Source organism: Chiloscyllium plagiosum, chromosome 28, assembly GCF_004010195.1.
Source record: "Chiloscyllium plagiosum isolate BGI_BamShark_2017 chromosome 28, ASM401019v2, whole genome shotgun sequence".
NCBI lineage: Eukaryota > Metazoa > Chordata > Chondrichthyes > Orectolobiformes > Hemiscylliidae > Chiloscyllium > Chiloscyllium plagiosum.
In genome coordinates, this window is record NC_057737.1 from 18312252 (window position 1) to 18323041 (window position 10790).

Here is a 10790-nt window from a genome sequence, read left to right on the forward strand (position 1 = left end):
GGGTTCTGGGGGGTGGGGATAGTGACAGTGGGGTCTGTGGGGGGCGTGTCAGCAGAATGCAGGTGAGTGGCGCTGGTGGAGTTGGAAGTGGTGGCAGACACGGCAGTAAGGGTGGCGGAAGTCACTGAGCGTGTGGCATCGGCGATGATGTGAGGGGCGGGAGTGGCTGTGGGAGTGGCCATGATGGGGGCAGAAGTGACATCATCAATCAGCGTGGGGGTGGTAGCTGCATCAGCCGCATGGCTAATGGCGTTTCCTCGGCCAGGGGAATCTTCTGGAATGTTTGAGGAGCGCTGGTTATGGAGGTGGGTGGATAAAAGTTTGTTGTACTTACAGTTTTTGTTCAGTTTACCAGCTGACCAAAATGTTTGAATGCCCTGTTGTTCCAGGGTAATCTATTGTAGACATGGACACACTTCAGGATTGAAAGTCATGGCCTTAGACCCTTCCATGAGTTGGCACATTATAGACTGTGATTATTCAATGTGGGTAGCTGTTTTTGTGCAGGATAGGTTTGATGTGCCCTATCTTAGCATTATTAAGATTAAACCATGGCTATTCACGAATCCAATGCACAAGGTTGCTGGTAGGGTGATCTTGTAACTCATGGAACCGTGGCAATATCAAAACATACATTGATCAATTTCGGTTTTTAGGTTTGCAGTAGATAGTAGTAGAAAACTCATTGGCAGATTTCTCAAACAACCCGTTGAGGAATGGAAACTGGTTTGACTGCTCCATTTCTAAGGTATGGAGTCAAATACGATGTGTCAGAAATTTTTCGATCCAGTTGCAGATTCAGTTTCAGTTGGTCTATGTTTCAGAAGTATAGATACTTCTGAAGTGGGAGGTTAATGGTCTTTGCATCAAACATGGACTTCTTCTCAAACACTAATGGATGTGCCATCTCACCAGAATGATACCCCAGAGAGTTGATCTCAGGATGTTTGAAGTCCTCACCCTACCACTCCACTTCTCCTCTGCTACTGACATCATCACCTCCAGCTAGTCAAACTAAGAAGGCTGCACCTGTGAAGAAGGCCCTCAGCAGATTCTAACTCCCTAGGCCTCAGATCGATGGAGGGAGGATATTTCCCCTGGCGGGAGGTGTGCCTAGAATTAGGGGCAAGGTCTCTGAATGACAAGAAGGCAATGCAAGACTGAGAAGATGAGGAATATATTCACACAGAGGGTGGAAAATCTTTGGAACTCTCTCTGCATGAAAGGGTTCAGTCATTCAGAAAGTTCAAGACAGAGTTTGATAGATTTCTGTATGGTGAAGATAGCGAGGCATGTCAGAACAGTGTGGTAAATAGTGTTAAGTTAATGGATCAGTCAGGACCAAGTGAAAGGTAGAGCAACCTCAAGGGGTCAATTGGTCTACTTTTGCTCCTATTACCCATGTTCCAATTTCCACATGACAGCATTCTTTGCAAGACATTGCCCGACCAAGAGACCATGTGGCTTCCAATATAACATGGCTGAGGAATTGCTTGAGCCAAAAATCCACATCTTTTTTCTTTCCAACTGCCAGAGATTGTGGGAGTACGCATCATTGCAGTTATTGTTGTTGACCAGTGCAACAATGTACAAATAGAGCATTTGTGTGAATTGAAAGTGTTTAACTTTAGATTTGTGTTTGCACATGATCATAATACCAGCAGAATTAATGTAAAAGAACACATTTTAATGCTGCCTCATTGTTAGTCCATAAGGGCAAAAAAAAACTGACCAAAAATCATTGCACCCAAAAGGGAGCCCTAGCACCCCAGTCATCAGAGGAATAGAAACAAAAGTTTAGAAGAGGTGTTTCACTGTCTATGATAGGCTGTGAAATGGAGGCGCTGGTGTTGGACTGGGGTGGACAAAGTTAAAAATCACACAACACCAGGTTATAATCCAACAGCTTTGTTGGGAAGTACAAGCTTTCGGAGTGCTGATCCTTCAGCAGGTAGTTAGCTTCCAAATAAAGCTGTTGGACAATAACCTGATGTGTGATTTTTAACTATGTTAGGCTGAAATTTGGAGGTAATCTCAGGTCCATTTGACATGCTATTTCTGCCATAGCTTCCACCATAACCGAACCATACCATCAGCATCATCCCCTTCAGGCTTTGCCCTCACATTCCCTATCATCAGTGGAGACATCTGGGTCCTCCAAATCTCCCTTGATAAGCAAATACTCCCTTTTGGTGAGTGAGGTTGTGTACAATGCAACAGACTACAATGATCCTGGTAAATTCTGTAGTGCTGCACCTGAACAGCCAAAGCAGTGGAACCTCATTTTCACCTGACCCAATGTCTGCTCCACTGTTGCACCATGTGTGTCACTATATCATGACACACTATGGAATATATATAGAAACACCATCACCTTCAAGTTCCCCTCCAAACTACTCACCATCACGACTTGGAAATATATCCTTCACTGTCACTGGGTCAAAATCCTGGAATTCCCTCCCTAATGGCATTGTGGGTTAACCCACAGCAGGTAGACTGCAGTGGTTCAAGAAGGCAGCTTACCACCACTTTCTCAAGGGCATCTAGGGACAGGCAATAAATGCGAGCCAACCAACAAAGCCCACATCCCAGAACAAAAAATTTTAAAACCGCACATTGTATGTTTGAGTTTGATTTATTCCTGTCATATGTATTGTGATACAGTGAAAAATTTTGTTTTGCATGCTACATAGACAGACTATATCATACAAAGTGCATTAGGGTAGCAGCACAAAGTGCAGAATACAGTGATACAGCGTTGGAGAAGGTCCAGAGAGAGATTAAAATTAGCATTTGAGAAGTCCTTTCAAAAGTATGATGTGCGCAGATGTACCAGAGAGTAAAGTCCTGATGAATCCAATTTCAGGGCACACCCCCACCCTGACAAATCTGTGCTGAGGCAAGCTTCAAGTAGCTGGAGACATCCAGTGTAACTTGAGTGGCCTACAAACACATTCCAGGTTAAGAAAAATCCCACTGGAAAATACAGTAAAGTTGAAAATACCACTCTCATTCCTGCCTGCCTTTGCTCAGACACTATCACCACACCAATATCCTCATATGTCCTCTGTGCTGCCTCCTCAGTCCCTACCCCATACCTCTTACCAGTTTGCCTTCATATGTCTAGCACCAATAGCCATACCACCCACTGCATTCTAACTCATTGGCCCGCTTTTGCTCATTACAAGACAATACTGCCCAAAAGAGGCAGAGCGGTTCTGTCCAGATGGAGGGGTGCCTGACACCTATGACCTTATCCCTTGTGAGGACAGTATCTTATCTCTCACAGGTGAAGACCAGGACCAATCCTGCAAGGATGTAGAAACATCCACATTCTGCAAAAAAAGTATGTACTACTCCTCATTCCACCATGCCTCTCACATTGACTCGCCATCCTTTTCAGTAATTGCAACCATGCCTAACCACTGGCTGCCATGCCTTCTCTCCCTCTCTTTAGTCTTGCAGGTTCTGCTAGCCTGTCCTTATCTCTGGTCAGAACGATCAGGTTGAACAGGTAAGGTTATCAACCTGTAAATCCTTCCAGTAAAGCTCAAGCAGAAAGACTGGAAGAATTTCCTGGTCAGCTATTCTGGAGAAGACAATGCCAAAGCACCATAGCACTTTGCCAATAAGCAATGTGGCCTAATCCAATTGAAGTCCATGGTTCACACCTCAGAAATGGGGATGGGAGAAAGGCAGGCCAACACTGCAGACCCAATGAGTGGCCAAAACTTACAACTGTAGCATTGACATATTTAACGGTCAATGTTGGCAGAAAGATGTGCAGTGCAAAGTATATTTATATATGAATGAATCCCCATGGCTTTGCTCATAAAAAGTTTGCACAAAGCATATTTTCTTCCAAATGTAGGAAATGAGGCTATCCAGCCTTATGAGGCTCTATCAAGTAGTGAACATGTGCAACTGCAGGTGTGACAATGTCATCAAAAAATGAAGCTCAAATAGTAAACATGAAATACAGTTTATATGAGCACACCATTCACTAAATGTTTTAAAACGATGCTTAGAGATATATCATTGTGCAGTTGATCAAGAAACTCAAAAAATCACATGACACATTCATGTAGCACCTTGGAGAAGAACTGTTATACTGCCTCACAGGAAAATAATTAAACAAGAGTTAATGCTTTGTCATAAGAAGAGAACTAAACATTGGGATAAATCAGTAGCCTTTAAGGAGGATTTGATGAAGCATGAGTTCTTCAAATGTATTTTAAAATTAAAATCAATTGCCTTTTTTAAAAAATGTGATAGTACAGGTGTGAAGCTTTCCTTTTAAAAACATGCTTTAAATTGACCTGGTCAAAAAGATCCAATGAGTACAGGGAGGGGGTTAGGAAAGTATGCTGTGAGTTGCATTCACATATTTGAGGTTGTTTATTGGCTGTGATGGCTGGATTCATTTTGGGTTCACTGCTGTGATCACAACAGACACAACCAGGACATTTAAATGGTCAAGAGAGCTGTATGAGCACTTAACAGGATGTCAACTACTTGATACATCAGCCCATCAGTCAGTGGCTATATTTTTTCAACCTATCTTTCTAATCAACCTGTTCAGAGAAGTTATTACACATCTCTGGAGCAGGTGGGACTTGAACCAGGGCCTCCCCGATCCAGGGGTAGGGACATTACCACTGCCACATATATTTCCTGTCAAATAGAGCGTGAGATTGAGGGATCAGATGCACTATGGTACAAAGTATCAGCTACATTGCACTATGGAGTGGTGTTGTCAAATTGCCATGGAGATGGTGATAGCTTAGGCTAAATGACATTAGAAGAGTGACTTGCATTGTTTTTAACAGAACATTTCATGACCACCGAGGTCATGCCAAAATACTATATAGACAATTAAATACTTTTAAAGTTTAGTCATGATTGAAATTAAATGTGGCACAGCAAGCTCCACAAAAAAGCCATTGGGATTGGACCATAGATAGGCTCCTTCCTCGAGCACCCAAGTCCTCAGAGCAAATTTTCAAAATGATTAGAAGTACAGGTACAGCTGAGCAACAAAATATAGCAATATACCTCTGACTCTCTACAGATGAAAGTGTTTTCCAAAATTTATCCTGGCATTGATTGACAGTCTTTTAATGGAGCTCAACATATTCCATGCTGAGACAGCATCCACACTATGGGAACATTTAATCATTCATCATTTCACCCTGAACTTTCTTCAATAAGCCAGCTGATAAGTATTATATGAGCTGGGATGTTTGTGCTTTTCAGCAGCTTGATATATTGTAGCAAAATGTCAATTCATTTATTAAAATGTGAAACCAGAAGTGGGAATGACATCTGATAAAGTTAACTCTGCAGACTTTAATAATGGAGTAGTAAGATTCTTGTATCTTCAAAGCATGTGACAATAATGGAAAAGAAGCTGTTCAAAGTGAATATCTCATAAAATGCAACTTTGTGTGGTCCACTTTCAGCATTTCAGTCTTTAAAAAAACATAAATTGCAAAAGAAGTTTTCCTATGTAATTTGTATGAGTTTGCTTAATTCAAATGTCACTTTGCATATCCAGTTTCAGCAAAGTACCAACTTCATATGATATGCATCACAACTTCAATGTCTTCAGAACAAATCTGTGCAGGCTAGGTGAAGCTTTGAAGCTTTAAACATATATTTGATGATTATTTACTTAAGGTTGCTGTTTTGTAAATGCCATTTGATTTGTAGAAACACATCTGCCTTTATTCAAACACATCTTATATTTCATGTTTCTGCCCCTTTCACTGTTGGTATCTTACTATAAACAACGTTATTTAGAGTTGTTTGAAGGTTTAGTTCACAAGGGGATAGTGTGTGGTTAGAAATAAGATATGAAGGTTTACAGAAAAGGGCCACAGTCTTTTGCTAACCAGTCAGCCGTTATTGCATTTGTGGGATCTTGTGACAAATAGGTGTCACTTTTTCAGCAGAGACTCAATTTAAAAGTAACATTGAGTTTGAACATTTCAAATTGTTTCTGATTTTTGGGATGAGATTTCTGATAAATGAAAGTTTTGTTTCCAAATTTAGTGTTCCAGTGGTGGAAGTTGTATTTTATTAAATATATCTTTAATGTTACATAGTTGCTGTTCTCAACTTTTCATCTTCCTTGTCATGCATGGAAAATATGTATTTTCCAGCATTATATATGAAGGACTATTAACTGTAAGATACTATGCTATTGACAGGATTTAGGCTTCCACTGAAAACTACCCATGGAGTAATTTTGTTACTTGGATCTGGTCATCATAAATGTTGAGGGGAGAGGAGGGGAGAAGAGACAGTCCCTCATATTGGAATGAATAGACTCTGAGGTTTGACATTAATGACTCTAGCTAATGTTCCATTGACTGATTCTGGAGTAACATTGACAAAGTAACATCGCAGTTCCCCTCTCAACCAAGGATGGTGCATGATCATGGAGAAATCAAGGTGGAAGGGTAAAAAGAAAAATACTGTATGAGGTGTTTACTTTTATTCTATTTTTATGTTCAATTCACTTGTTACTTTAAAGACCAAGCTGAAAAATGCTCCTGTCAGTGCCATACTATCCAATGAGGAATGAGTCCTTTATTATTCCTACATGAAATTATTTTTGCCATTATGATTACATGCATTAACTAAGTCTTTGAAGATGGGAGAAAATCTCTCCAAGATTGATAAATGCAAAAAGAGGATTCAATTTTTTTTAAAAGAAGCTTTTAAATCAAAAGATAATGGCAGATAAAATCAAAAGAAAATAATATTAGCAGACCTGAAAAGCTATTCTCAACATTTGTTCACCTGTTTAGGAAGATTGGTTAGCTCAGTAGGTTGGGTGACTGGTCTGCAATGCAAAATGATGGCTAACGGTGTGGGGTTCATTTCTTGCACAGGTTGAGGTTACCATGAAGGACTGTCCCTCTCACCTAACCCCTTGTCTGAGGTGTGGTGACCCTCAGGTTAAGCCACCACCTGTTATCTCTCTCTCATGAGAGCACAGCCCTATGATCTGGTAAGATAATGGTTATTTTGTCTTGACCAGTATGTTTAGTCATTCACTATAATCCTATGGGATATCTGCATCAACAATTGCAAATTGAGAAGGTGGATGGGGATAGTTTGTTTTAAATTGGGTATGTTTTCTGGGATATTTACATCTGCAGTGGGTATGGAGCGAATGTCCCAAGCAGCAAGCCTCAACTGAGGTTGAACCATAGCCTAGTTGAAGTACTCTGGGTTAGGTTGCAAAGGGATAGCCTTCAATGAATGAAGATCCATTGTTTTATTCATTCATGGGGTGTGGGTGTCAGTGACCAGGTCAGCATTTTGTTGTTCTTCCCTAATTACCCTGGAGAAAGTGCTGGTGAGCTGCCTTCTCAAACCACTGTAGTCCTTGGGGTGCAGGAATGCTCACAGTACTGTTAGAGAGGAAGTTCCAGAATTTTGATCCAGTGACAGTGTTTGTTCCAAATGAAGGTGGGCTATGGTGTGGAGGAAAACGTGCAGATTCTGGAACTTCCATGTATCTGCTGCTCGTAGTCTGCGTATAGAGGTGGTGGATTTGGAAAGTGCTGTCAAAGGAAGCTTGGGAAGTTGTTACAGTGTATCTTGCAGATGGTACATACTATTGCCACTTGGCATCAGTGCTGGAATGACTGAATATTGAAACAGTTAGATGGGCTGCCAGTCAAGAAAGCCTCTTGGTTGTATTTGGAGCTGCACTTATTCAGACAGCGAAGAGTACTTCATCACACTCCTGGTTTACAATCAGTGAATGTAGGATTAGACTGCAAGTGCACAGCTATTAGCAAATATGAGTAATGAACAAATGGTTTGGTTTTATCTTTCAATCTATTGTAGTTTGAGATGCCCATGAGTCCCATCTCATTGAATGCCAGTATAGTGTTTTCCCAGGTACTCTGTGATGCTTGCCAGCTGTATCAGAATGTGGTACCAGGTATGAATTTTGAGGTAGCTCACTGTCACAATTTCTTCTTTGCCTTTGTTTTAGTTTGGATCTACTGAGTGATTAGTGGTACAAGATAAAGCACTATAGAGTTTCGACAGAAGAGTTACTGTTTTTAGATAGTAAGTTTTATTACATGATAATATAAAAAACACAGTTGCATTTAGCCATGCATAACTACTACAGCATTAACGACTTTGTACAACACATCTTCTCTATCCAAAAACTAGAGTAAAACTTATTGTCCCCACTCAAATATTGTGTGTGACATCAGGAGAATAAGCCCATGTAAGATGAACCATTATCCTATACAACATCACCTCTCTCCAAGCCATTTCCCCCCATTGTTAACCCATTATATACATATGTATTAACTATATTAAATCTGACACTACCCATCTTCTCCCGTGCCTTGCCCCACCCTGACTCTACAGACAGGTTGGATGTTTCACAGTTTTCTCAGAGTGCATTCACTTCAGATTTGGATGAATGATAGATTTTTATTTTACACAGAGGGTAGTTCAAATGTGGAATGAACTTCCTGAGGAAGTGCTGGATATGGGTACAAATACAATGTTTAAAAGACATTTGGATAGATACATGAATAGAAAAGATTTGGACAGATATGGGCCAGGAGCAGGCAGGTGGGACTAGTTTAGTTTGGGATTATGTTCAGCATGGACCGAAGGGTCTGTTTCCATGTTGTATGACTCTATGACTATGATTCTGTTTTGTTGGAAGACTGTTGACCCTGGTTCTGATCTGTGGATCATTTCTAGGCTAAAGGATTCTTTATTTCTCAGATATCCTCCATTGCAGAGATTGTTCTGTTTAGAAGTTGTGGCTAGTCCATGATTTTCTCTTCATTTCCCAAATTACCTGCCTGGAAGGTGGCTGCACTGTTGTAACAAATTCTTTCCTTCCTGTAGGATCCTTGAATTTTGAGCTTGGATTTTCTGATTGAAATGGGCAGCATCAATATGCAAAATAGGAGCGAACATAGACCATTCCACCCCTCAACTGCTCACCATTCATGATCCTGTTTAAGAAGGGAGGGAGGCAGAAGACAGGAGACTATAGGCCGGTCAGCCTGACCTCGGTTGTTGGTAAGATTTTAGAGTCAATTACTAAGGGTGAAATTGTAAAGTACTTGGTAGTAAATGGTAAAATAGGTCAGAGTTAGCACGGCTTTGTCAAGGGGAGGTCATGCTAACAAATATGTTAACATTTTTTGAGGAGGTAACAAGCAAGTTAGATAAAGGAGAGCCATTGGATCGATTTGGATTTCTAGAAGGCCTCAATTTGCAATTGTTGATGCAGATGTCCCATAGGATTATAGTGGATGACTGAACATACCAGTCAAGACAAAGTAACAGCCGATGTGTTAGGGACAAGGAAAGAGGATTGGCTGACTGGCAGAAAGCAGAGAGTAGGGTTAAAAGGATCTTTTTCAGGATGGCAGCTGCTGACTAATGCAGTTCTACAAGGCTTCATATTGGGACAACTATTCATGTTATGCATTTAACAATGTAGACAAAGGAACTGAGAGCATTGTTGCCAAGTACACAGATGACACAAAGATAGGGGGAGAGACAACTAGTTTTGATGGAACAGGGAGGTTAAAGAAGATCTTGGACAGGCTAAAAGTGGCAGATGAAATAGAATATGGGAAAATGTGAGGTTATGCACTTTGGTGGGCAGAATATAGGCGTGGACTATTTTAAAAATGGGAGAAGGCTTTGGAAATTTGAAGCACAAAGAGATTTAGGAGTCTGAGTTTAGGATTCACTTAAGGTTGTCTTGCAGTTTCAGTTGTCAGGAAGCAAATGCAATGTTTGTATTCATTTTGAGAGGGTGAGAATATAAGAGCAGGGATGTACTGTTGAGACTGGCCAGTCCACAGTTGGAATATTGTGAGCAGCTTTGGGCTCTTTATCTAAGAAAGGATATGCTGGAGGAGGTCCAGAGGTAATTGACAAGAAAGATCCCAAAGATGAGGGGCTTGTCATATGAGGAGCAGTTGAGGATTCTGGGTCTGTACTAACTGGAGTTTAGAAGAATTGGGGGGTGGGGTCGGGGGGGGGGAGCGGAATCTCACTGAATACCAGGTGACCTGGATAGTGTGGACCTAGAGGAAATGTTTCCACTAGTAAGAGAGATTAGGATCGAGGGCGTATTCTCGGAGCGAAGGGACAACACTTTAGAACTGAGATGAAAAGGAATTTTTTTTGCCAGATGGTATGCATCTGTAGTATTCATTGTGTGGACACCAAGTCGTTGAGCAAATTTAAGGTGGAGATAGATAGGTTTTTGTTTGGTAAGGGGATCAAAGGGAGAAGCCAGGAGAATGGGTTTGAAAAAAATGTCAGCCATGATCAAATGGCAGAGCAGACTACATGGGTTGAGTGGCCTAATTCTGCTCCCATATCTTATGGTCTAACATCATGACAGAGCATTTTCCGTTTTGAATTCCACTTTCCCTATCTACACATGACAACCTTTGATTCTCCTGCCTAACAAGGATTTATCTTTGCCTTAAAAAAATTGCTGTCTCTACCATCTTCTGAGGCAGGTTTCCAAAGTCTCACAACTGTGAGGAAAAAAATCCTCTCTGGCCTAAAAAGGAACACAGTTCAGTCACAAGAGGGAATCGTGGGCAGAACCTTACCATAATTTGGCAAAGTGTAATTTTTGTCAAGTTTCATGAAGGGTTTCTCTCTGGTGAGGTTGAGTGAGTTTTCTTTCAGGATTGTCTCAACCTTGGCTCATTAACTACCTACCCTATGACACCCCTCTTGTCCAATGCTAGCTTGATATC